This window comes from Cricetulus griseus, chromosome 6 (assembly GCF_003668045.3).
Source record: "Cricetulus griseus strain 17A/GY chromosome 6, alternate assembly CriGri-PICRH-1.0, whole genome shotgun sequence".
NCBI classification, from domain to species: domain Eukaryota; kingdom Metazoa; phylum Chordata; class Mammalia; order Rodentia; family Cricetidae; genus Cricetulus; species Cricetulus griseus.
Window position 1 is genome coordinate 15,741,800 of NC_048599.1, and position 22,113 is coordinate 15,763,912.

The window sequence follows — 22,113 nt, forward strand, 5'->3', positions numbered from 1 at the left end:
CAGATAAAGAAAAACCTCTAAAGGTTTACATTACATTTAAAAATATATGTAGGCTTGTGAGAGAAAAAGTAACAGGAGAAAATAGAGTAGCCGGTTGTGGTGGCCAATGCCAGTAGGATTTGCTGAAGGAAGCAGAGACAGGCAGATTTCCACAGAGAAACCCTGTCTCAGGGAAAAAAGAAACAAAAGGAAGTAAAAGTAGAATAGTAAAAAAGCCACCTAGAGATGAAAAATACACAGAGAATCTGGATACTAAATGCCATACTGTTGTCTTTAAATTGTTTGATTGCCGAGGAAAGAATTACTGCTGCTAAAATACTTTGATTATAAATGCTGCTAAATTAATCCAACTTCTACATTTTAAAAATGCTTTGACTAGTCATTGGCCAAGCAGCATTGTACCTAATACAAGTTTCTGTGTATTCATTTGGGCCTAACTCAGTCAGGCGACTGGCATAAAGCACACACATGGCGGTGGGACTCAGGCAGCTTTTGGCAGAAATATTTATCGTAACGTGTGTGTGTGTGTGTGTGTGTGTGTGTGTGTGTGTGTGTGTGTGTGTACATATATGGGTGGACTTGCCTGTGTGTGTGTGTGCACATGTGTGGGTGGACGTGTGTGTGTGTGTGTGTGTGTGTGTGTGTGTGTGTGTGTGTGTGTGTGTGTGTGTGTGTGTGCACATATGTGGGTGAGCTTACCTGTGTGTGCAAGTGAAGAACCAGAAACTGACATCAGGTTTTCCTCTATCACACTCCACTTACTCTCCCAGAACTGGAGGCTGCTGTTTCAGCTAGACTGTCTGTTCAGACAGCCCCTGGGAGCCACCTACCCAATGGCTGTCCTCTGAAGGATATGTCCTGGGTACAGCCCAACTTCTGTGGTCTCCACATCCCTCTTGGTCAAGAGAGAGGTGACTTACGAGGATTGTCACCCTCTGAGTTTTGGCCAGCTTGGAGGGTAGGACCTTACCTTACCTGACACCCTTTTAACCTCAAAAGATCATTTGTCTTGATCTCCAAAACATGGTTGCTAGACACTCAGAATGGTCTATCTCCTCTCTCCCTCTCCCTCTCTCTCTCTCTCTCTCTCTCTCTCTCTCTCTCTCTGTGTGTGTGTGTGTGTGTGTGTGTGTACATGCATGGGTGTATGTTGGATTTAAATCTTTATCATTTTAACTTTTGTACAACAGTAGCATGTTGCTGGAGGTTTCTTGTCCTGCCAGGAGGTCCTGTTGCCCTTGAGCCCCAAATAAACACACAGACACCATATTAATTATAAAACTGTTGGGTTGTGCTAGGGCTTCTTACTGGCTAGCTCTCTCTTAATTATTAACCCATAACTACTAATCTATGTATTTCTACATGACCTTATCTGACCAAAGAACACCTGGGGCATCCTACTTCCGGGTCTCTACATGGTGTCTCCTACTAGCAGGCTCTCTCTGCCTACCTTTCCCAGAATTCCCCTCGTTTCCTAGTCCTGCCTATCTTCCTGCTTCTATTGGCCAAACAGTGTTTTATTCATCAACCAACAAGAGAAACATATATACAGAAGGACATCTCCCATCGAAGCAGATAAAGCTTGGACACATAACACATTCAGCTCTCAGAAGAATATGTATCTATAGTCATGTGTTCATAAACACACCTTAATAACCTAAACAAGTGTTTACTTAACTGGAGTTATGTTATTTAAAAGACCTTAAAAACAGAGATGCAGAGTCAGGGTGCTGGGGAGATGGGTGGCTCATTGGTGAAGAATACTTGCTCTTCTTCCTGGGGACCCAGATTCAATCCTCAGCACCCACATGGTGCTGGTTACCCATCTGTAACTCCAGTTCCAGGGGATCCAGTGCCCTCTACTGCCAGTGCCTAGGAAACCAGGCACACATGTGGTACACAAACATATATGCAGGCAGAACACACATACACATAAATAAATTTTTTTGGTTTTATATTACCAACAAATTAACTTATTTGCCAATGACTTGAGTCCTATGAACTAAAAGGAATTTGAGCTAATTTATGAGCATTTCTTTATTCATAAGCCAGTTGGAATAAAACTCTTTTTAGAGAATCCTATTTTGCAAACACATCATATACCATATACAAAAAGGCAGCATATATATCTATAGATAGATAGATAGATTATGTATGTATGCATATATGTATATATACACACTGTAAGACCCCCGGAAAGCTCAGGCCTCCAGGATCTCAGCCCCTGACCGCCGCCACCCCAATCACCATGCAGAGTCGAAAGCTTGATGCAAACTGCACGAGGCTTTATTGCTGTTTAACGAGGTAACCCCATGTTAGCTCCGGTCTTTCATTCACCTGCCATGGCGGATGGCTAGAAAAGACAGCTCGAACCGACTGCATAGAGATCTTATAGGGCAGTGTAAGGGGAGTGTCTAGAGGTACGCACAGGCTCAGGATTGGTGTGGCTCCAGGCTTGGAGGGTTTGCACTGTGTTGATTGGTCAACTGGTTGTTATGGCCCATAGGCCCTCCCAGGGTGGTTGCTATGCTCTGCACATCATTGCTGTGCACCTGTCTATAAAGCATACCCAGAGCCGTAAAGCATAGCACCACCAGCTAACTTCTGATTGGTTCCTTGCCACGAGGCAGGCATCTAACCTCTTAGTGACCAAGGCAAGGTCAGACAAGCACGTGTTCAGCTGTTATGGATGCCGAAATGGGGAGCTGGTCCCTTCAACACAAACTGAGATTATATAGACTTTAAGATAAAACTTGAGTCCACAGACAAAGGAATGTGGCCAGACTAATCTACCCATTTGAAAAGGAATATTGATGCCAGGTGGGGAGGTGGTGGCACACACCTTTAATCCCAGAACTAGGGAGGCAGACAGGTACATCTCTGAGTTCAAGGACAACCTGGTCTACAGAGTGAATTCCAGAATAGCCAACACTACAGAGAAACCCTGTCTCAAAACAAACAAAAACAAACAAACAAAAAAAACAAACTAAAATAATCAAATAAACAAACAAAAATGAAATGAAAAGGAGTGTTGAAGGCTAGGCTGGATAATGCAACCATCAAACCCAGTGTGAGGCAGGGGTAACTGAGAGTTCTGTAACCCACCATTTGGGTTACAGAAAGTAGATCTCTGTGAGTTCGAGGCCAGCCTGGTCTACACAGAAGTTCCAGGACAGACAGGGCTGCATAGAGAAACCTTGTCTCAAAAACAAGCAATCAATAAACAAACCTTGAAGTAATACAAGTACACAAATTATTTAATGATGCTACACTTATGACAGAATAAATGAGGTCATTTGTTTATATGATCAAACATTAACAATTTTTAGGTGTTCTAAGTGGTTCTTTTTTTGAGAGGGGGGAGGGAGAGAGAGAAAGAGGGGAGGAGGAGTCTGTATCTAGGTTTCTTTATCTCACAATCTTCCTGCCTCGGCATCTCCAAGGCTGGGGATACAGATTTGTATCATTTTGCCTGGCTGTAGGCCAGTCTTAAGCAAGCCTCAAGCATGACTGGATTTTAAAGAGTCACATTTGGACCCTTCACCAGTTTCCTTGTTTGCTCTTGCACGTCTGTGTTCTGTGCAGGGCTTGTGATAATCTTGCCAAAGTTGTAATTTCAAAAGAGGTAACAGAAAAGAATAAGCCAAATATATTAGAAGCCTCTCAACTGCAGCCCTAGAGATGCATGCTCCTGAACACACACACACACACACACACACACACACACACACACACACACACACACACACACATCTCAACCTAGATATGTAAGACTGGTTGCCCAATACTGTCTGAGGATACATCAGGAGAGGCTCACTTTGATGGCTGAAGCAAGCGTCTGTGCTAGGGAAGCATTTGAGCTCAGCAAACAATGCTTCCTGGAGTTGCCAATGGGTCAGATATCCTACATTAGATGTCTCAGAAAACACCAACACCAAGGGGCGTGAGGTTACCCAAGGTGAGGGACATCACACCTCTGCATCCTCCAGAAGAGTTGCTGAATTGCTCGAAACCCTCATTCCTATGAGATAGGTGAGGCCCTGTGAGGTGGATGCATGGGGTGGGGCCAGACACTCTGATGACCATAGTCATCTGTAATCAACCACGGTGGGCCAAGCTGAGCATTTGCCACTTTCTTTGGGATCTGGAGACCCTCATATAAATACATCTCTAATGAGACCATTGCTGTTCCCCTCAGAGTTTTTAGCCTTCAACAAGTCAGTCACCACGGACAAAGGCTAATGTCAGAGTAATAAGATGGTGTGGCAACAGTTGCATGAAGTCAACAATTATCATGAACACAGATAAGAAACTAAAAGAACACATATATTAAATCAGTATGCTCTCAGATATTTGGGGAAACTCTATTTTTAATAACATAGCATCCTTTATAGCCATAAGAGGAGTTTTTATAAAGCCTAAACCTGGGGCAGGGGAGAAGGCTCATAAGTGTTTGTCTTGTAAGCAATAAGACTTGATTTGAGCTCCAGAACTCGTATAATACAAAGCTGGGCCTGGCAGTGTGTATTTACACTCCCAGCCCTGAGGAGGCAGACAGACAGACAGACACCAGGGGCTTTCTGACCAGCCAGCCTAGCCTAATCCATGAACTTCCGGGCAGTGAGAGACCCTGCCTCAAAGTAAGGTGGATGATGCCTGAATAACACTTGAGCTTGTCCTCTGGCCTCCACACATATGTCATGCATTTGCATGCACACCAGCACGTACACGCACCAACACACATGTGCACCCACACATATGTACAAGCACATACACAAATACAAAACAGAAGAACACAAATCATAACCATGTGCTTCAATCTCTGCTCATGGAAAGAACATTTATTCAGCTGGACCAGAGCTGCCCAGTCCAGAAACCAAATGTTTACAGATCCAAGAGGACACAGGTCAGACATCAGCACAGCATGGAGAAATGCTTCCTTTCCAGAGTGGGGCTGGGCAGCCGCAGGGGAAGCCATTGGTAGAGAGGGGGTTCCATGTCGTGCTGAGTCTACTAATTTTTTGTGACCTAAAAGGAGAGGATAAAGGGACCAAAGCACACAGTCACTCCCAAATAGGGATCCATATGACCTATGACCACATGACCTTACCCTGGGATTTAGCATCTGCTTTCCAAAGGCATGAGCATTTTAGAGCATGAATGTCCCTAATATCAGGGGACACTGGCTATGATCCTCCCAGACATGAGGTACCATCTTGCCTGATAAAGGCCTTTTTTTTTTTTTTTTTTTTTTGAGACAGGATCTCTTACAGTCCAGGCTGGCCTCAAGCATGCTATGAAGCCATGAATGATCTTAAATCTCTAATCCTCCTGCCTCTACCTCCCAGGTGCTGAGATTACAAGTATGGACGACCATGGCTGGCCTGGGTGGGGTCCTCAGAACAAGAGAAATGTTCCCTTTGAGCTAGCAACGACCGAGGGGTAAATTGGGCAGGTCATCTGATGACTGATTTATTAAAAGCTTTGTAGTGGAAATCAGAGTGAACTCTGAAGAAAGGGGGATGAGGGGTGGAGGGAAAAATGGTCCAAAGGCTGCTTTGTCAGGAGCTGAAGAACACATGGCTATGTCCACAGAAGTCAGATTTCAGAATTCCCAGAAGGGTTTTTCTGAACCATGAATCACATGCCTGAGAAGCTGGCAGAAGAAAGCAAGCAGGTGGGGGCGGGGCAGATCTCACAGTCAAGTGCACAGTACAAGGAGGGTGTAGGCAGAGACCCACAAAGGCAAATGGAAAGCCAGAGCTTATATGGTCCCTCCCTGATTTCTGGGTGACTTAAGACCCACCTAAGACCAGAGGCTGCCCTCACCTGGGAGTGTGGGTGGCTACAGCTCAGGAAGCATTCCTTGTTCTCAAGGTGTCCTTATGGAATTTGGCCAAGGGCTGCTCAGTAACACTGACTCAGCAGGGATGGAGCCCTTGCTGCCTGGCTTCTGTCTTGACTATTTGTTTCTCAGTGGGCTTCAGGGATAAGTCAGCCAAGTGATGGACTCTTGAGTTACTGGGACCCAAGACAGTAGTGGGCGTCTCTCAGACCCTTCCAGGCCCCCCTGCCCTATAGATGCTAGCAAGATGAAGCTTCCCATGTGTCCCCTGAGGAACCTGCTGGGGCACAGGATAGAGGCTTTCCTTCAGAGGTCTGGGCTTTGGAAAACTGGCTTCCTTAATTTGGGTTCCTTGAACAGTGACTGGGTCTGGAAAGTGCTTTGAGTCAAGTATGTGGTTTATGGGCAGAGCTTTTCAAAGAGTCACCTCACAGTCAACAGCACCTCTGATGTTACTTTAGACTGACTGAGATACTTGAAGAACATGTGGCCAGCCTTTGTATGCACCTCCCAGACGAGCTAGAAACTCCCTCCTCCTGGCCTTCTGGTGTTGGTCTGTAAGGGACCACTGCAGGCAGGTCACAGATAATGTCCCAACGCAGCCCTCTTCTGGACTGTGAGGAATAGCAACTCTTCCTTTTGGAGCTGAGCACTCATGCAGTAACTCAGGACAAAGAGCAAAACAAAGCAGTGGGCCATTGACCAGGGGTGTATCTAATACACCATCATTAGTTTATCTGCGCATCCAAAGCCAGGGGTAGCAACACGGTCCATCAGGTGAAGGCACTTTCTGTGTAAGCATGGTGACCTGAGCTCCATCCCAGAACCCACTAAGGTGTGTAGGGAGGATAGGAACTAAAACAGCTACATTGAGATTAATATATGGCCAAGAATGGTGATAAACACCTTTAATTCCAGCATTTAGGAAGCAGAGGCAGACAGAGATCTGTGAATTCAAGTCTATCCTGGTCTACACAGTGAGTTCCAGGCCAGCCAGGGCTATATAGACCAAATCCCATCCACCCCCAAAAAATGAATAAAAATCAAGATTAACATATAAAGAAGTGGGTTTCTGAGGAAGACGGAAGCCCTCTCTTATCCTGGCATCATATTAATGTATGAAATAAAACCACCAAATACAAGCAGGAGATGGGGGCTATATAAGGGGGCTATAAAAGACCGTACACTGTGTGGCCAGATGCTGTTATGGACTCTTTCCTCATCTCATTAGCCTACTTCCATTCTTCAGAATGACTGCTCATTTTATTTATTTATTCATATTATTGGTTTTTAAAAATACTGATTTTTAGCATATGTGCATTGGTGTTTTGCCTGTATGTGTGTCTGTGTGAGGGTGTCAGATCCTCTGGAACTGGAGTACAGACAGTTGTGAGCTGCCATATGGTGCTGGGAATTGAACCCATGGTTCTCTAGAGAAGCCAGTGCCCCTAACTGCTGAGTCATCTCTCTATCCCCTATATTATTGTTTTTAATTATGTATTTGTGTGTGTGCATGAGGGTGCAGTTATCCTCGGAGGCTGGAAGAGAGTGTTGGATCCCCTGGAATGGGAGTTACAGGTGATTAGGAGCCTCTTGACATAGGTGCTAGGACTCAAACCTGGGTCCTGTGAAAGAGCAGTGGTTTTAACTGCTAAACCACCCCTCCAACCTACCTTTTCCTTTTTAAATAATTTGTCTATCCTGTTCCATGTCTAACTTAACAGACATAAGTTTTCTTCCGTCTCCCTAATGGCTGCTAGGATTTTCACCTAACCTGTACTATGTTTTCTTTTTAGGCTCTAATCAAATTGTTCTTGGGCTTCCTTTTGAATCTATTCTAAATTCTTTTATTAATGAGACTAAGAGCTTCAAAAGGAAGCTTGATAAGCTTGATAAAAGTTTCCTTGGTGAGAAAGGCAGAAGGAGAGAACTAACTCCACAAAGTTACCCTCTGATCTCCACACTCGTGTGTGGCACTCCACACAATAACTAAACTTCAGACTAAAAGGCCCTCTGCTGCTTTGTTTTGTTTTTCAGCTTGCTTGCTTGCTTTAAAAAGCAGTCTTGCTTTTAAATCACTCTAATTCTCAACCCCCTACAGGGAGAGACAAAATTTAGTTCCTCTCCCTTCCTCTGGAGAAAGTCCAACAACAGCACAAATACTCTGACTTCCTCCAAGATATCTGGGAGGTTTGCATCTCAGGGCAAACTCAGTCCAGTTCCAATCACTTGGGGCAAAGACTTACTCCCCAGGGTGGCACTATGGGAAGCTGATAGAGGCTTCAATAGTGATTCTCAACCTTCCTAACGCTGTGACCCCTGTAATACAGTTCCTCATGTTGTGGTGACCCCCCCAACCATAAAATTATTTCAGTGATATTTCATAACTGTAATTTTGTTACTATTAAGAATTGTAATGTAAGTATCTGATAGGTGATGCCCAAAGGGGTCTCGACCCATAGATTGAGAACCTCTGCTTTAGGAGGTGGAACTCATGAGAGGCCTTCATGTGGGTTACTGGAGCTGTGTCTTTGCAAGAGATAATAAAACCTAGCTCCTCCTCTTGCTTCCGGGTCAGCATGATGTGTGCCACAGGCCCCACACCTCCAAAACTGTGAGCCAAAAATATCAAACAAACCAAACCCCTGAATCTTCCTGTTCCATATATGCCGAATAATCTGAGTGTTTGTCATAGTGACAGGAAAATAACATAGTTGCTTCCTTGAAGTTGGGAAAAGCAGAATTCAAGGCTGGTGCCAAGTACCAGGTCTAAAACAAGCTACCAAAGTCAGTATCTCTGTGGTCATCAGAAATCTCACCCTAAAACACAGACTCTCACAGGATCATGCAAGAGAGAGCTACTTTCTCTGACATTTTACACTCTGAAAACCACAGCAGGAAGAGCTTCAGTTCCGAGCCAAGCTGCCTTACATAGCTAACCTCTGTCAGAGAGGAGACAGAGAGAGAGAGAGAGAGAGAGAGAGAGAGAGAGAGAGAGAGAGAGAGAGAGAGAGAGCTGGTGAAGGAGGTCTTTGTACCAACAATGAGGGTGACAACGTGAAAACACATGTTCTCATTTCTCACACTAAATGCTCCAAGTGGCACCAATAGGTCTATTTTGGTTTTGGTTTTGTTTTTCAAGACAGGGTTTGTCTTTGTGGCCCTGGCTGTCCTGGAACTCACTGTCCTCAAACTCAGAGATCCACCTGCCTCTGCCTCCAGAATGCCGGGATTAAAGGTGTGTGCCACCACCACCCAGCTAAGAGGGTCTATTCTTACAGAAGAAAAACAAAAACACAAGGAGAGCTTGCCAGTTTGTTTGTTTAATGCTTTGGTCAATAAGAAAGATTAGTCATACCTCACTTGCACAATCCAAGTAGTTATAGTGATAAGTGAAAATGAGATATTCTCCTCCTTATTGATCCGCTACTGGAGTCAGCATGTCTACAGGGAACTAGGTTGAAATGGCTCAAGGTTCAGATTAATTATATAATCAGACTTTGGAATCCAGGAGGCTGTGTCCACTATCCCAAGACTCCTATCGACCAGGCCTGCTAGGAAATACAGACGCTTCATGTCTTCATAAAGGGTGTGGCCTCTCTGGCTGGATGACTGACAGCATTCCAAGGGATTTGCATCCACTGAATCACTTAATCCTTACAATCACCGGTTGAGGTGGAACTTGGATTATATTCTTATTCTTGCAGATGAGGAAAATAGGGCAGAAGTAAATTGAAATAATGCATTTGAAGAGATACACCTGGGGAGGACTGGAGCTGAGGACTGGATCTGGCACCCTGCTCCAGAGCCCACTCTGGACTCTCCAGAACTGTCATAAAAATGCTAGGTGAATTCCACCAGGGAACTCCTACGACTGATAAACACCTTCAGTAATGTAGTAGGATACAAGATTAACTCAAAGAAATCTGTAGCCCTACTGGATACAGATGACAAACGGGCTGAGAAGGAAATCAGAGAAACATCATCCTTTACAATAGCCACAAATAACATACAATATCTTAGGGTAACTCTAAGCAAACAAGTAAAAGACCTATATGGCAAGAACTTTAAGTCTTTAAAGAAATAAATTAAAGATGATACCAGAAAATGGAAAGATCTCCCATGCTCTTGGATAGGTAGGATCAACATAGTAAAAACAGAAATCCTACCAAAAGTAATCTACAGATTCAATGCAACCCCCATCAAAATCCCAGCACAATTCTTCACAGACCTTGAAAGAACAACACTAAACTTCATATGGAAAAACAAAAAACCCAGGATAGCCAAAACAATCCTGAACAATAAAGGATCATCTGGGGGCATCAACATCCCGGACTTCAAGCTCTACTACAGAGATATAGTAATGAAAACAGCTTGGTATTGGCATAAAAACAGACTGGTGGACCAATATAATCAAATCAAAGACCCCAATATCAACCCACACACCTATAAACATCTAATTTTTGACAAAGAAGCTAAAAATATAAAATGGAAAAAAGAAAACATATTCAACAAATGATGCTGGTATAACTGGCTGTCAACATGTAGAAAAATGCAAGTAGATCCATATCTAACACCATGCACAAAACTCAAGTCCAAATGGATCAAAGACCTCAATATAAATACAGCCACACTGAACCTCATAGAAGAGAAAGTGGGAAATACACTTGAAGACATAGGCACAGGAGAGCACTTCCTAAATAAAACACCAGTAGCACAGACACTGAGAGCAACAATTAATAAATGGGACCTCCTGAAACTGAGAAACTTCTATAAAGCAAAAACACCGTCAACAAGACAAAACGGCTCCCTACAGAATGGGAAAAGATCTTCACCAACCCCACATCTGACAGAGGGCTGATCTCCAAAATATACAAAAAAACCCAAGAAACTAGACATCAAACCACCAAATAATCCAATTAAAAAGTGGGGTACAAATCTAAACAGAGAATTCTCAACAGAACAATCTCAAATGGCAGAAAGACACTTAAAGGAAATGCTCAACATCCTTAGTCATCAGGGAAATGCAAATCAAAGCTACTCTGAGATTGAATCTTGCACCAATTAAAATGGCTGAGATCAAAAACACCAATGCACCTTATGCTGGGGAGGATGTGGAGAAAGGGGACACTCCTCCATTGGTGGTAGGAGTGCAAACTTGTACAGCTGCTGTGGAAATCAGTATGGTGATTTCTCAGAAAATTAGGGATCAACCTACCTCAAGACCCTGCAATACCTTTGTTGGACATATATCCAAAGGAGGCACATTCACACCACAAGGACATTTGTTCAACTATGTTCACAGAAACATTATTCATAATAGCCAGATCTTGGAAACAACCTAGATGTCCTTCAGCTGAAGAGTGGATAAAGAAAATGTGGTAAATTTACACAATGGAGTACTACTCAGCAGTAAGAAACAATGCCATCCTAAAATCTGCAGGCAAATAGACAGAACTAGAAAAAAAATGATCCTGAGTGATGTAACCCAAAACCAGAAAGACAAATATAGTGTGTACTCACTCATACGTGGATACCAGACATAAAGTAAAAGATACCCAGCCTACAATCCACAACCCCAGAGAAGCTTGAGCCCTCTCCCAGAAACAGATGGAAGCAGATGCAGAAATCCACAACTAACCAATGGACCAATAGTCCAAGCTCCTGGAGTACAATCAAAGTGAGGGAGGATTGATAATATGAACAAAGGAGCCAAGACCATGATGGGGAAACCCACAGAATCAGCTGACCCGAGCTAGTGAGAGATCACTGACTCAGGTCTGACAAATGGGAAACCTGCATAAGACCAAAGTAGACTCCCTTTATATAGGTGACAATGGTGTGACTGGGACAATATATGAGGCCACTGTCAGTGGGGTCCAAGATCTAACTCTAATGCACAAACTGACTTAGTGGAGCCCATTCTATATGGAGAGATACCTTGCCCAGCCAAGACACAAGGGTGTGGGGGGTGTTGAGGCCTTGGTCCTGCCTCAAGATGATGGGACAGACTTAGTAGACTTTCTAGAGGAGGCCTTACCCTCTCCATGGAGCAGATGGGAGGTGGGAAGCAAGAGGGGGGAACAGGAGGAGAGAAGGGAGGGGAACTGGGATTGGAATGTAAAAAATAAATTAAGAAAAAATTGAAATTTAAAAAAAAAAATGCTAGGTGACATGATGGGGGAACGTCCTTCTGGGTATATGTTTATCTTATTGGTTGTTGAATAAAGCGTGGTGGCAGAGCTTGGGCGGCATTGGCAGAAAGGCTTATCGTTACAAAATGGGGTCAGCAAGTGGGATGACCCCATGCCCCAGCGGAATCGCTACAGTGACATGGGATGGGGACATGTGACCTATGTGACAGCAGATAGTAAGCACTGTATGTCTGTTCTTGTGTGTATGTGTACACGCATATGCTTTTGTGTGTGCGCTTGTGTATGTGTGTTTGTGTATGCTTATGTGTGTGTGCTTGTGTATGTCTGAGTGTGTGCTGTGCATCTGTGTGTGTGTGCTGTGTATCTGTGTGTGTGTGCTGTGTATCTGTGTGTGTGTGTGTGTGTGTGTGTGTGTGTGTGTGTGTGTGTGTGTGTGTATGTAAGGAAGGGAGTGCATATATGCATTTGGAGGACAGAGGTGAATTCTGTCTCTTCTTCAATCACTCTCTGCCTTAGTTTTTGACATAGTCTCTCCTGGACCCTGAAGCTCGGCATCTTGACCAGACTAGTTGGCAAACAAGGATTTGCTAAGGATCTTCCTGTCTCTGCCTCCCCAGTGCTGGCTGGGACTGCAGGCACAATTTTTTTTTTTTTTGAGACAGGGTTTCTTTGTTTTGTATAACAGTCTTAGCTGTCCTGGAACTTGCTTTGTAGACCAGGTTGGCCTTGAACTCACAGAGATCTGCCCGCCTTTGCCTTCCAAGTGCTGGAATTAAAGGCGGGTGCCACCGCTGCCCGGCTTTGCAGGCACAATTTTATGTGAGTTCTGAGAATTGAACTCAGGTCTTTATGATTATATGGAAGACACTTTATTAACTAAGTCATCTCCCCACACCCCAGAGAGTAAGCTTTTAAGCCACAAGGGCACCAAGATGGCATCTATAGAGTATTCTGCTGGGCATCAGCAATTCTGGTTTTCCATGACACCATTTTCGTTTTGGCATTGAAAACCCTGTGCCTCAGGAAACTCCCCAGTCTGGGAAGGCTGTCCACTTAGTTCTTCACCTCTTCACCATAAGAATCACAGGGGGCTGCGGAGATGGCTCAGAGGTTAAGAGAACTGGTTGCTCTTCCAGAGGTCCTGAGTTCAATTCCCAGCACCCACATGGTGGCTCACAACCATCTGTAATGTGATCTGACATCCTCTTCTGGCTTGCAGGCATACATGCAGACAGAACACTGTATACATAATAAATAAATCTTTAAAAAAAAAGAGAGAGAATCACAGAAGGCCACTGGGGGTTTCTGGGGTCTGAAGACTCATGCTATTGTACCACAGTCTGCAAGTTTTAATCTTTTGAGACAGACTGTCACTGTGCAGGTCAGGATTCCCTCAAACTCATGATCCGTCTGCCTTAGTCTCCCATGTGCTGTGATTACATGCATATACCATCACCCCTGGCTCTTAAGAACTTCTTACAGACAGGTAACACTCTTGCAGGCTCCCTTGGGGGACTGACACTGGACTTCATCCATACTCCAGTGAGAACATACCTCTGGAAGGAGATCAACTCAAGCATTCTAGTTTAGAAATAGCATTCTCAACCCCACCTTTGAGTTTTAATTCATCAAAGATCAAACTGACATCTAAGGAGTGGGCTAGGCCAGGAACTCATATCCAGCAGCTTAGGGCCCGCCCATCCCATTCAGGTTCTAGGAAGAATAGTTAGGTCCTGCCCTTTAGCAAGGGTACAGGCCAGAGCTGAGATGCAGCTATGTCCAGATGCAGAGAGAAAGAGAATTCTGAGGCATTAAGGACCCCCAGAGCTGAATGAGGAAGAGGCAGCTAGGCTGGGAACACCACAGAATGTTCTTGAGCCTTGAGGTTTCCCCAGACAAGAGCATAAGCCAGAGGTTAGTGGTTAGCTGTGGCTGACTGCTATCACCTACCTAATGTCACCATTCTCTGGGATTCTGAGAGAATGACAAGGACACGGACACACACCCACGCACCCAATGGCTGGGACAATAACACCTGTGAGGTGATAACAGCAGATAGGAAGAATCAGCTTAAATGTGGCTGCTATAGAACCAATAATGGATGGCAGTGGACAAGAAACCCATTGCCTGAGACCTGAATGCTCCAGGTAGCCGCTGAGATAGACTTGTTGAGCTCCCCCAACGCTCAGGGGTTGGAGGAACCAGGCTCCTCTGAACACCCAGAAATGGAGAGCAGACTGCCATTTGAAGAGGGCTGGTTGACTATTGCTCTGAGGAACAACTGGTCAACCAGGGCTCTTTTCACAGTGGGCACAGACAGGATGAGACCCTCCCCATCATGATATTATGAGACCCTATCGTGTGCTCATAAAGGGCTCATTTCCTTGATGAGTCCTCCACACCAGTGCCCTCTTCCTGGATTGCCCTCTTTTTTTTTCTTCTTCATCACAAAGAAACTCAAAGACATATACTAAGAGAAGTCACATAGACACCAGTATCTGGCCATACTTTCTTCCTACCCTCCTCAATGCACCAGACCATTTGATGGGACAAAGGGGCTCCTCACCTTCCACTATGTAACACCCTCTTGGTCAGTTTTACAGATTGCTGGGGATGGGACCCAGGGCCATGCCTGTGCTAATCAAGCACTCCGCCACTGAGCTGGGTCCCTGTTATCCTCTCCTTTAGTAACAGGACCTTCATTTTTACCTGGGAGGATTGTTTTCCAACCAAAATGTAACAAACTTCCCAGGCTCCTTTGCAGTTAAGTCTGGTCATATAACTTCATAAGTGAAACTGTAAAGAGATTCAGGGAACTGAATCTTTAAAGGGAAGGCACTAGTGGCTCTGTTCTTCCTTTGCTCTGATCATGGAACTGTGGGTTCCAGTGGTCATTGCCTCAGAAGCTACAGTAGACGCTGGGCCTGGGGGCTTCACGCTACGGGCAACAGAACAGAAAGAGGCTGAGCTGTCTTCACAGAGTCATGACCTTTATGACCTGCATCTGGGTTTCATACAACAGAGAAAGAGAAAAGTGTCTTCTAACCACTATCATCTGGGATTTCCTGCTGTGAAAAGCTGCTAATCCTATTTTGTAACCTGAGGTGAGGTCCATCTTCTCCCAGGCTCTCTTCCCACTCAGATCCTGGGAGATCAGCCAGCAAGGATAGGGCTGTATGGAGTTCACACATTCAGGGCCAAATCTGGAGCACAGATGTTTTCTTTAGCTTCTACAAAGTTCAACGAAATTGAAAATACTCATGTTCTCTGCTCTTACTATTCTTGGTGAGTTTTGTTGTTGTTGTTACTTTTGTTAGTTTGCTTATTTGAATCCCTGTCTTGTGTACCCAGGCTGGCCTCAGGCTTACTGTGTAACCAATGACGACCCTGAATTCCTGATCCTCCTGCCTCCATTGTCTGAGGGCTAGGGCTACTGGCATGCACCCTGGCTTATCCAGTGCTGGAGACTGAACTCTGGGCCTTGTACATGCTGCATGAGTACTGTCTCGACTAAGCTGCATCCTCAGCCTTGAATAGATCTTAAACTTTGAAGCCTGGGATTCTGAACACTCTTTGGTGGCTGGAGGATCTGCTGCTGGGCCACGAGGGCTCCAGGGCTTGGTGCCTCCAGCTCCGGCCTGCACACAGTAGGCTCCCAGGCAACAGTGGAAGCCTCCGTGCAGAAGGGACCGAAATACTGAACACTCTTTGGTGGCTGGAGGATCTGCTGCTGGGCCAGTATTTCAGTGTGTCATAGACCCACTTGTTGTTCATTCATGGCAGGGTCTCCCGTAGCTCAGGCTAGCCTCAAATTCAGCATATAGCTGAGGATGACCTTGAATTTCAGGTGTTCCTGCCTCAGCCTTTGGAATGCTGGGACTATAAGCATGAGCCACCACATTGAGCATTCAGATGTGGCATCTGCTACCTCCTTGTAATGGCTCCTTATCCAATAAGGATGCTCTTCTTGGTCTGAGAATGGGATTTGCCTATGGCTCAGACTATGAGCCAGATATGTCCACACATTGGCCCTGAACTTGGGATGAGTCTGGATTATTCCATGAGTTAGTGACTCTGTATCACCGTCTCCCCTATACAGAGTAGGAAATAGGGGCTGTGGGCTTGCCTGAGGCTGCAAGCCGTAGGTCATCATGAGTGTTGACCATCTGCACTCTGTAACTGCTCTGTCAGCATTGACTCTGTAACCCTGAGGCTCCTGGACATGTGCTCAGCCTCGCAGGGGAACATCAGTGTTATGACGTGTCACATTAGGAGGGGATAGCTTACCTGAAGAATTATGAATAAGCAAAGTGAGACGTCGCCTATGATCTCAAAGCCTGGTATAGAGTCAAGCTGGGGAGCTGTGTTGAGCAAATGAAGAGGCCACACTCCTCAGTCACCTGGCATCAGAACAGAGCCAGGACGCAAACCCTGGTTCCTGCCCCTTGCCCAGGCTCTTCCCCCAGGCCTGGCTATGGCCAGCTGCACCTGCTTTCCCCCAAGCACACTGCTTAGCATGTTCACACTCAACCCTGGTACATTTCTCACCAGCAGCCAACCTTGAGCTTTGGCTCCTACACAAATGAGGGGCTGATGGTGGTCCTTGCCCCTGGGGACTGCAGAGCAGCTGGGAGGATTAGATGATGTCAAACATGAGATGATACATAATAAGTGCTTGGTAAACAGTGAGTGTCATTGGGACACATCTGTATGAAGCTAGGAGGTGCCGGCCACTGGCATTGCTACCTGGAAATTCTCACCTGCAGCCATCAACTTGATTCAGCTCCCTCTATCCTAGGTCACCACAATGACCAGAGCGTCCCCTAATACTCCATCACACACACACACACATACACACACACACACACACACACACACACACACACACACACACACACATACACACACACACACACACACAAACACACACCACAACACACACACCCCACAACACACAAGCTTACTCTCTTCTCAGACCTTGGCCTTGGCCTGGAGATCTGGAGAGAAAATGAACCCATCCACCCATTGGCTAATGCAAGTCATAGGTCTTCTTTAATTAGTGTACATTAATCATACAAAATAATGGGGACACATGTGCAGTGTGCTTCCATCACACACACCGTTACCTTCTCCGTTTCTTCTCCTCCTCCTGAAGGTCCGTCTCACTAACAACCTCCTTCATGATCAGTTTTCCTCCACAGTCTGCACTTGAGAGAAAATGTGACTTACTTTTCTAACTTGATTTATTTAATTTAAATAAATTGGTCCTATCTGTTTTCCTTCTAATGATATGATTTCATTCTTCTCGTGGAAACTTTTCTTTCTTTTTAAAAGCCTTGTGTAGACCAGGCTGGCCTCAAATTCACTAGGTAGTTGAGGATGGCCCAGTTCTTCTGCTCCCACTTCCCAAAGGCTGGAATTACCACCACATTTACTCTTCACATGACTTTTTTATTTTCAATTATTTATATATGTGGGGTGCACATGAGTGCAGTGTCTATGGAGGCTGAAAGAGGGCATTAGATGCCCTGGAACTAGAGTTACAGGCATTTGTGAGCCAACCTACATGGTGCTGGAAACCAAACTCAGAACCTCTGCAACACCAGCGTGTGCTCTTGACTACTGAGCCATCTCTTCAGCCCCTGAGGGCTTTCTGACCTCAGGAAGATGGGAGCAAGTCTCCTGAACAGGGAACAAAAGGGCTTCCACAAGGAAGATACTTTCCTACTCTGACTGACTTTAGATGTTACTGGACTACATTTCCCAGCACACCCTATGCCCCTGCAACTCTGTGGCCCAATTCACCTGTACCCTACTACAATGACCCTAACTACAATGAATTAAATGTGCTTTTTCTGAGCCTGGCTACCTCAAACTTCCAACTGGCTGGAGCATGACCTTGATATCCCAGTGCTGTAGAATCAGCAGGAATGGAGAGGACCACCACTCAGAAGTATTGAAGAAGCAAGAATCTCGGAGATCAGGGATCAGAACTAGACCAGGTACTTGTTATATCCTCTTTGCTACAGTAGTTACTATCGAAAGATTATATATTTTTTTAATGTTTTAGTGTTTGAGACAGGGTCTCTACATAGCTCTGACTGTCCTGGAACTCACGATATAGACCAGACTGGCCTTGAACTCAAAGAGATTTGCCTGCCTTGGCCTCTGCCAAGTGTTGGGACTAAAAGCCTGGCCCAGTAATTGTAGGTCTTTTTTTTTTTTTTTAAGTGAAGCACTCCAACCCACCCTACCCCCCCACACAAATCTTGTTACATTAGCTATTTGGCTATTGCATCAGCAATGTTATTACCAAAGCCTCCCTTGGCTTAGCTGGAGGGATTACTCCGAAGCAGTTTCCATAATGCAACTTACTGGCTAGAATTGGATTTATGTGAATTTGAGACACAGCCTCACTCTGTAGCCCAAATTGGTCTTAATCTTGTGGCAATCCTGCTTCTACTTCCCAAGCACTGGGAATACAGGCATGAGCAACTCCACCCTGGTTGAGGTTAGACTTGAGCTTAGTTTTGCAGGCAGGCTAGGAGAGCCAGGGTTCCTGTGTGCCTGAGAACCTACCTCAGTAACAAACAGTGTAGTGTGTGCAGAATGCATTTAGGAGGGAAGGCATCTCTCTCTATCCCTCCTCTGCTCTCCGCTTTATATGTGTTGTATAGAAAAGCTGGAGACCAGCCTGTTTCACCTGGTTTCATCCTAACACCAGGAGCATAGCTCAGGGAGAGCAGCCACACCTGTTTCACACTCAAATAGAGTAATGGAGGAAAGTTAACAAATGTGCTGACTACAGATGTGTGGGCTATGCATGTGCACTGCCCAAGTAACCTGCACATCCCTCTACATGATGAAAACTACTTCTCAATGACACCTGGATGTCCCCAGATCTGTCTCTCTGCAACAGGTCCTATGCAGCCACTGGAGCAAGCTTAGCCAGTTGTATTGAACTCAAGGCACCAAGAAATTAATGGAAGAGGCTTCAAACAATACCAGAGGAGACTGGGGGGATACATGCTTGCCTGCTATTCAAGGAGTCTGGGGTTTGATCCTTGGTACTGCAAAATAAACACACGAGCACACCTGATAATGGAAGGGAGTGTGTGGTTATGCCTCTCCCTCCTTAGGCCCCCAACTGGATTAACCTCAGCCTGGTCACCTGCCTGCTATGGAGTTCTCTCACTGTCCTGCCCTTTTTCTACATTCCCCTTACTGAGCTTCCTAAGAGCTCTTCAAATAAACCACAAACTTTGTCTCAGGAGCTGCATCTAGGAAAACCCTAACACCAGGAGCATGGCTCAGCGAGAGCAGCCACACATGGAGCAGTTCTTGGGGTCATTGTCTTAGAGACAGGGGCTACAGGGGAGCTGCGGGGAGAGGTATACAGAGAGAAGAAGCCTGCTAGAAGTTATGGCCTTGCCAGAAAGACAGTTCTCTTTGATGACTTGGGGAGTGGAGGAAATAAGTGTCCTGGCTTCTCCATCCTGTCACCTTCTGCCCCTCTGCCTGTGCCATGGGCAAAAGAGTTGATGGTGTACACCATGAGGTTGCTTTTGGCAGAAGGGTGATTCATGTACCTGTAACGCACCACTCAGCCATTACCTGGAAGTTTGGTCCTGCCTACAGAGCAGAATTTCGACAGTCTGGCATCTAGAAACTTTTCTAGGTCTAGTTAGGATGGAGCACACTAAGGAACAGAAGCTAGGGGGCTGTGGCAAGTGAAGTACCTGCCCCAAAACACCTGCCACAGCTTTACAAGCAAGGAACGTGGCTGGGCTCCACTGGGCACTGACTGGAGTCAGCTGGTTGGCTGAAGGGTGGCTTCACAATGCTTCAGATGGTGGAGTTAGGGGTGCCTGAAAGGTGGGGCTTGGCTAATAGCCAACTGAACTAGCCAAACACAGACTTTTCACCAGTGACAGCGTCTTCTGGTGGCTCAAGTTCCCAGAGAGAAAAACCAAGAGGCCCCAGTGGAAGCTGAAAGAGCCTCAAACCCCTTCAGATAAGATAGTCTAGATGCCTCCTCTGCCATGTTCTACCAGCAAGACCTTCAGGCCCTCCCAGGGCCCAGGACAAGAAGCCTGAACCTAGACTCCATCAGACAATGACAGGACCAGCAAAACGTCGTCACCTTTGGTGAAACAGCAAGTCATCTGCATGGCCTCAACTTTCTCTAATGTGCTGGACTGACTTTGGAGAAGGACTTGACTGTCATAGCCCAGACCCAGATATAAAGTCAGAACCAAATTTAAGTACGAGAACTCTCTACAACACGCTGATCTTCCTGGAGTCCAATGGGCAGTGCCCTCTTGCGGGCTCGGGGACTTCATCTGTAGACTGATAATGGTCCCTGCATAACAGGGTGTGGGGCAGAGTGAATGGGATGATGTTTATAAAGTGCTTCCACGACACTGGCCACCGAGGGTGTGCCCACATGGGACAGTGGTGTCATGAATCCAAAGTGAGAAATCTCCCGCAGAGCCACAATGTGTTAGGTATGTTTCTTTTTCCAGACAGAATCTCAATAATCTCAATAATAGCCCAACATCTCCCTGCCTCAGCTTCCTAAATACTAAAGTTACATATTACCACCTGTCTTAGAAAGACCATTTTGATCCAATCCACACTCTCCCTCACTCCCTCAGTACCACATGTAACCCAATCCCAAATCCTGATTCCGTAGCTTACATGCAGCATGGCTCTGACTCTATCATCTGTTCCCACTGTCTCTTACCCTCCTCAGAGCCCCTCTCATGTTGTCCCCTCATGCCAGGGTGCCCAGGTGTCTTCACCTCAAGGTGCAACGCAAGTTGCTTAAGAATCTTCCTAGAATACAGCGGCCCTGCCCCCTCTGCCAACACTATATTTCTAACCAGCTCACCTGTGATGTCAACCTGGATGAGTTTCTAGACTTTGCAGCTGGAAGATCTTTCCAAATAAAGGTTTGATGCTGTCTGGAAACCACTGACAAACCTTCACTCACTTCCCAGCAGGCTCATAGGAAGGCGCAAACCTCACTGTGAAACATAACGTGATTTCACCTGCTGGCCTCAGCCCTCCACTCTGCGGCCTCCACTTCCCCCTCTTATTTATAGGTTTGTTTATTTACAGATGGAAAGTGGACATTGCATCTAGCCTAGTTCTGGGATACTGTCATTAAACTGATGTTTCTATGTGCCCCAGTCTTCCCACAGATTTATCCTGTCCCACCCCTGGAATGACAGTGCTTAGACTTAAGAGTATGTTTTCCTTAATTTACATTCCTCCTCACTGAGGCATACAGCTAAACAAACGTATTTTTGGTGGTGTTTTTCTACGTTCTAAAAGTTGACCAGCCTGTATGAAGTTTTCTTCCACGTATTCTTTCTGTCCCCATTTGGTATTGTGTCTGCACACACCTGCTGTGCTTTGTAGCTGAACTCACTTTACTGTGCATAATATTCTCTGGAGCAGACAGTCCGGTGCGCTTCCCCTCAGAGTCGTTGTGAGCATTCTGAATAGGTCTCCATACGGGGGCACGTTTCTCCAGCGTAGTTGCCCTGGCAGAGATAAACTGGGTGTTTCTCTGTTCGCCCCCCCCCCCCGTGTCTCCAGCCACCATGGTGTCCTTTCAGTTTTAGCTCCCAGGAATCTCTCAGACACATAACGAAATGTCCTCTGAATCCCACCTGCCCTCACACGGTGAGCTCCAGCCGTCGTTAATTCCGCTAAATCTCCCTAATTACACACTCTGTCTTGGCATTCTGCAACAAGTGGGTCTATGACGCAGAATCCAGCCCCACGAGGGCTCCGGGGCTAGGTGCCTCCAGCTCCGGTCTGCACACAGTAGGCTCCCAGGCAACAGTGGAAGCCTCGGTGCAGAAGGGACCGAAAAGGGGCCAGGGCTTGGCCGGGACACTGGGGTCACGCCTTCTGGGGGCTCACCTGGGTGTTTTCTAGGGTGTAGCCGCCGGGGAGGTCTGGGGTCCTGAATTCCGGGAAATGCGCGCCAGAGCAGCAAGCGGGCCAAGGGCGGAGCCCGAGCCCTGGAAGGCGGAGTATCCCGTGTGGGCGGGGAGTGGGCGGGACCTCCCGGGGCAGCCCGGTAAAAAAGAGCGTGGC

General features: G+C 46.0%; 1 long non-coding RNA gene across 1 annotated transcript; it reads right to left on the minus strand.

The window, feature by feature from the left end:
• Positions 1-4,814: 4,814 nt before the first annotated feature.
• Positions 4,815-22,090, minus strand: LOC103160742. Its single transcript, XR_003486779.2, has 4 exons — positions 21,937-22,090; positions 21,411-21,551; positions 17,127-17,202; positions 4,815-5,028 (listed from the first exon to the last, which is right to left on the minus strand). It is a non-coding gene; the product is annotated as a cellular communication network factor 5 (long non-coding RNA).
• Positions 22,091-22,113: the final 23 nt, after the last annotated feature.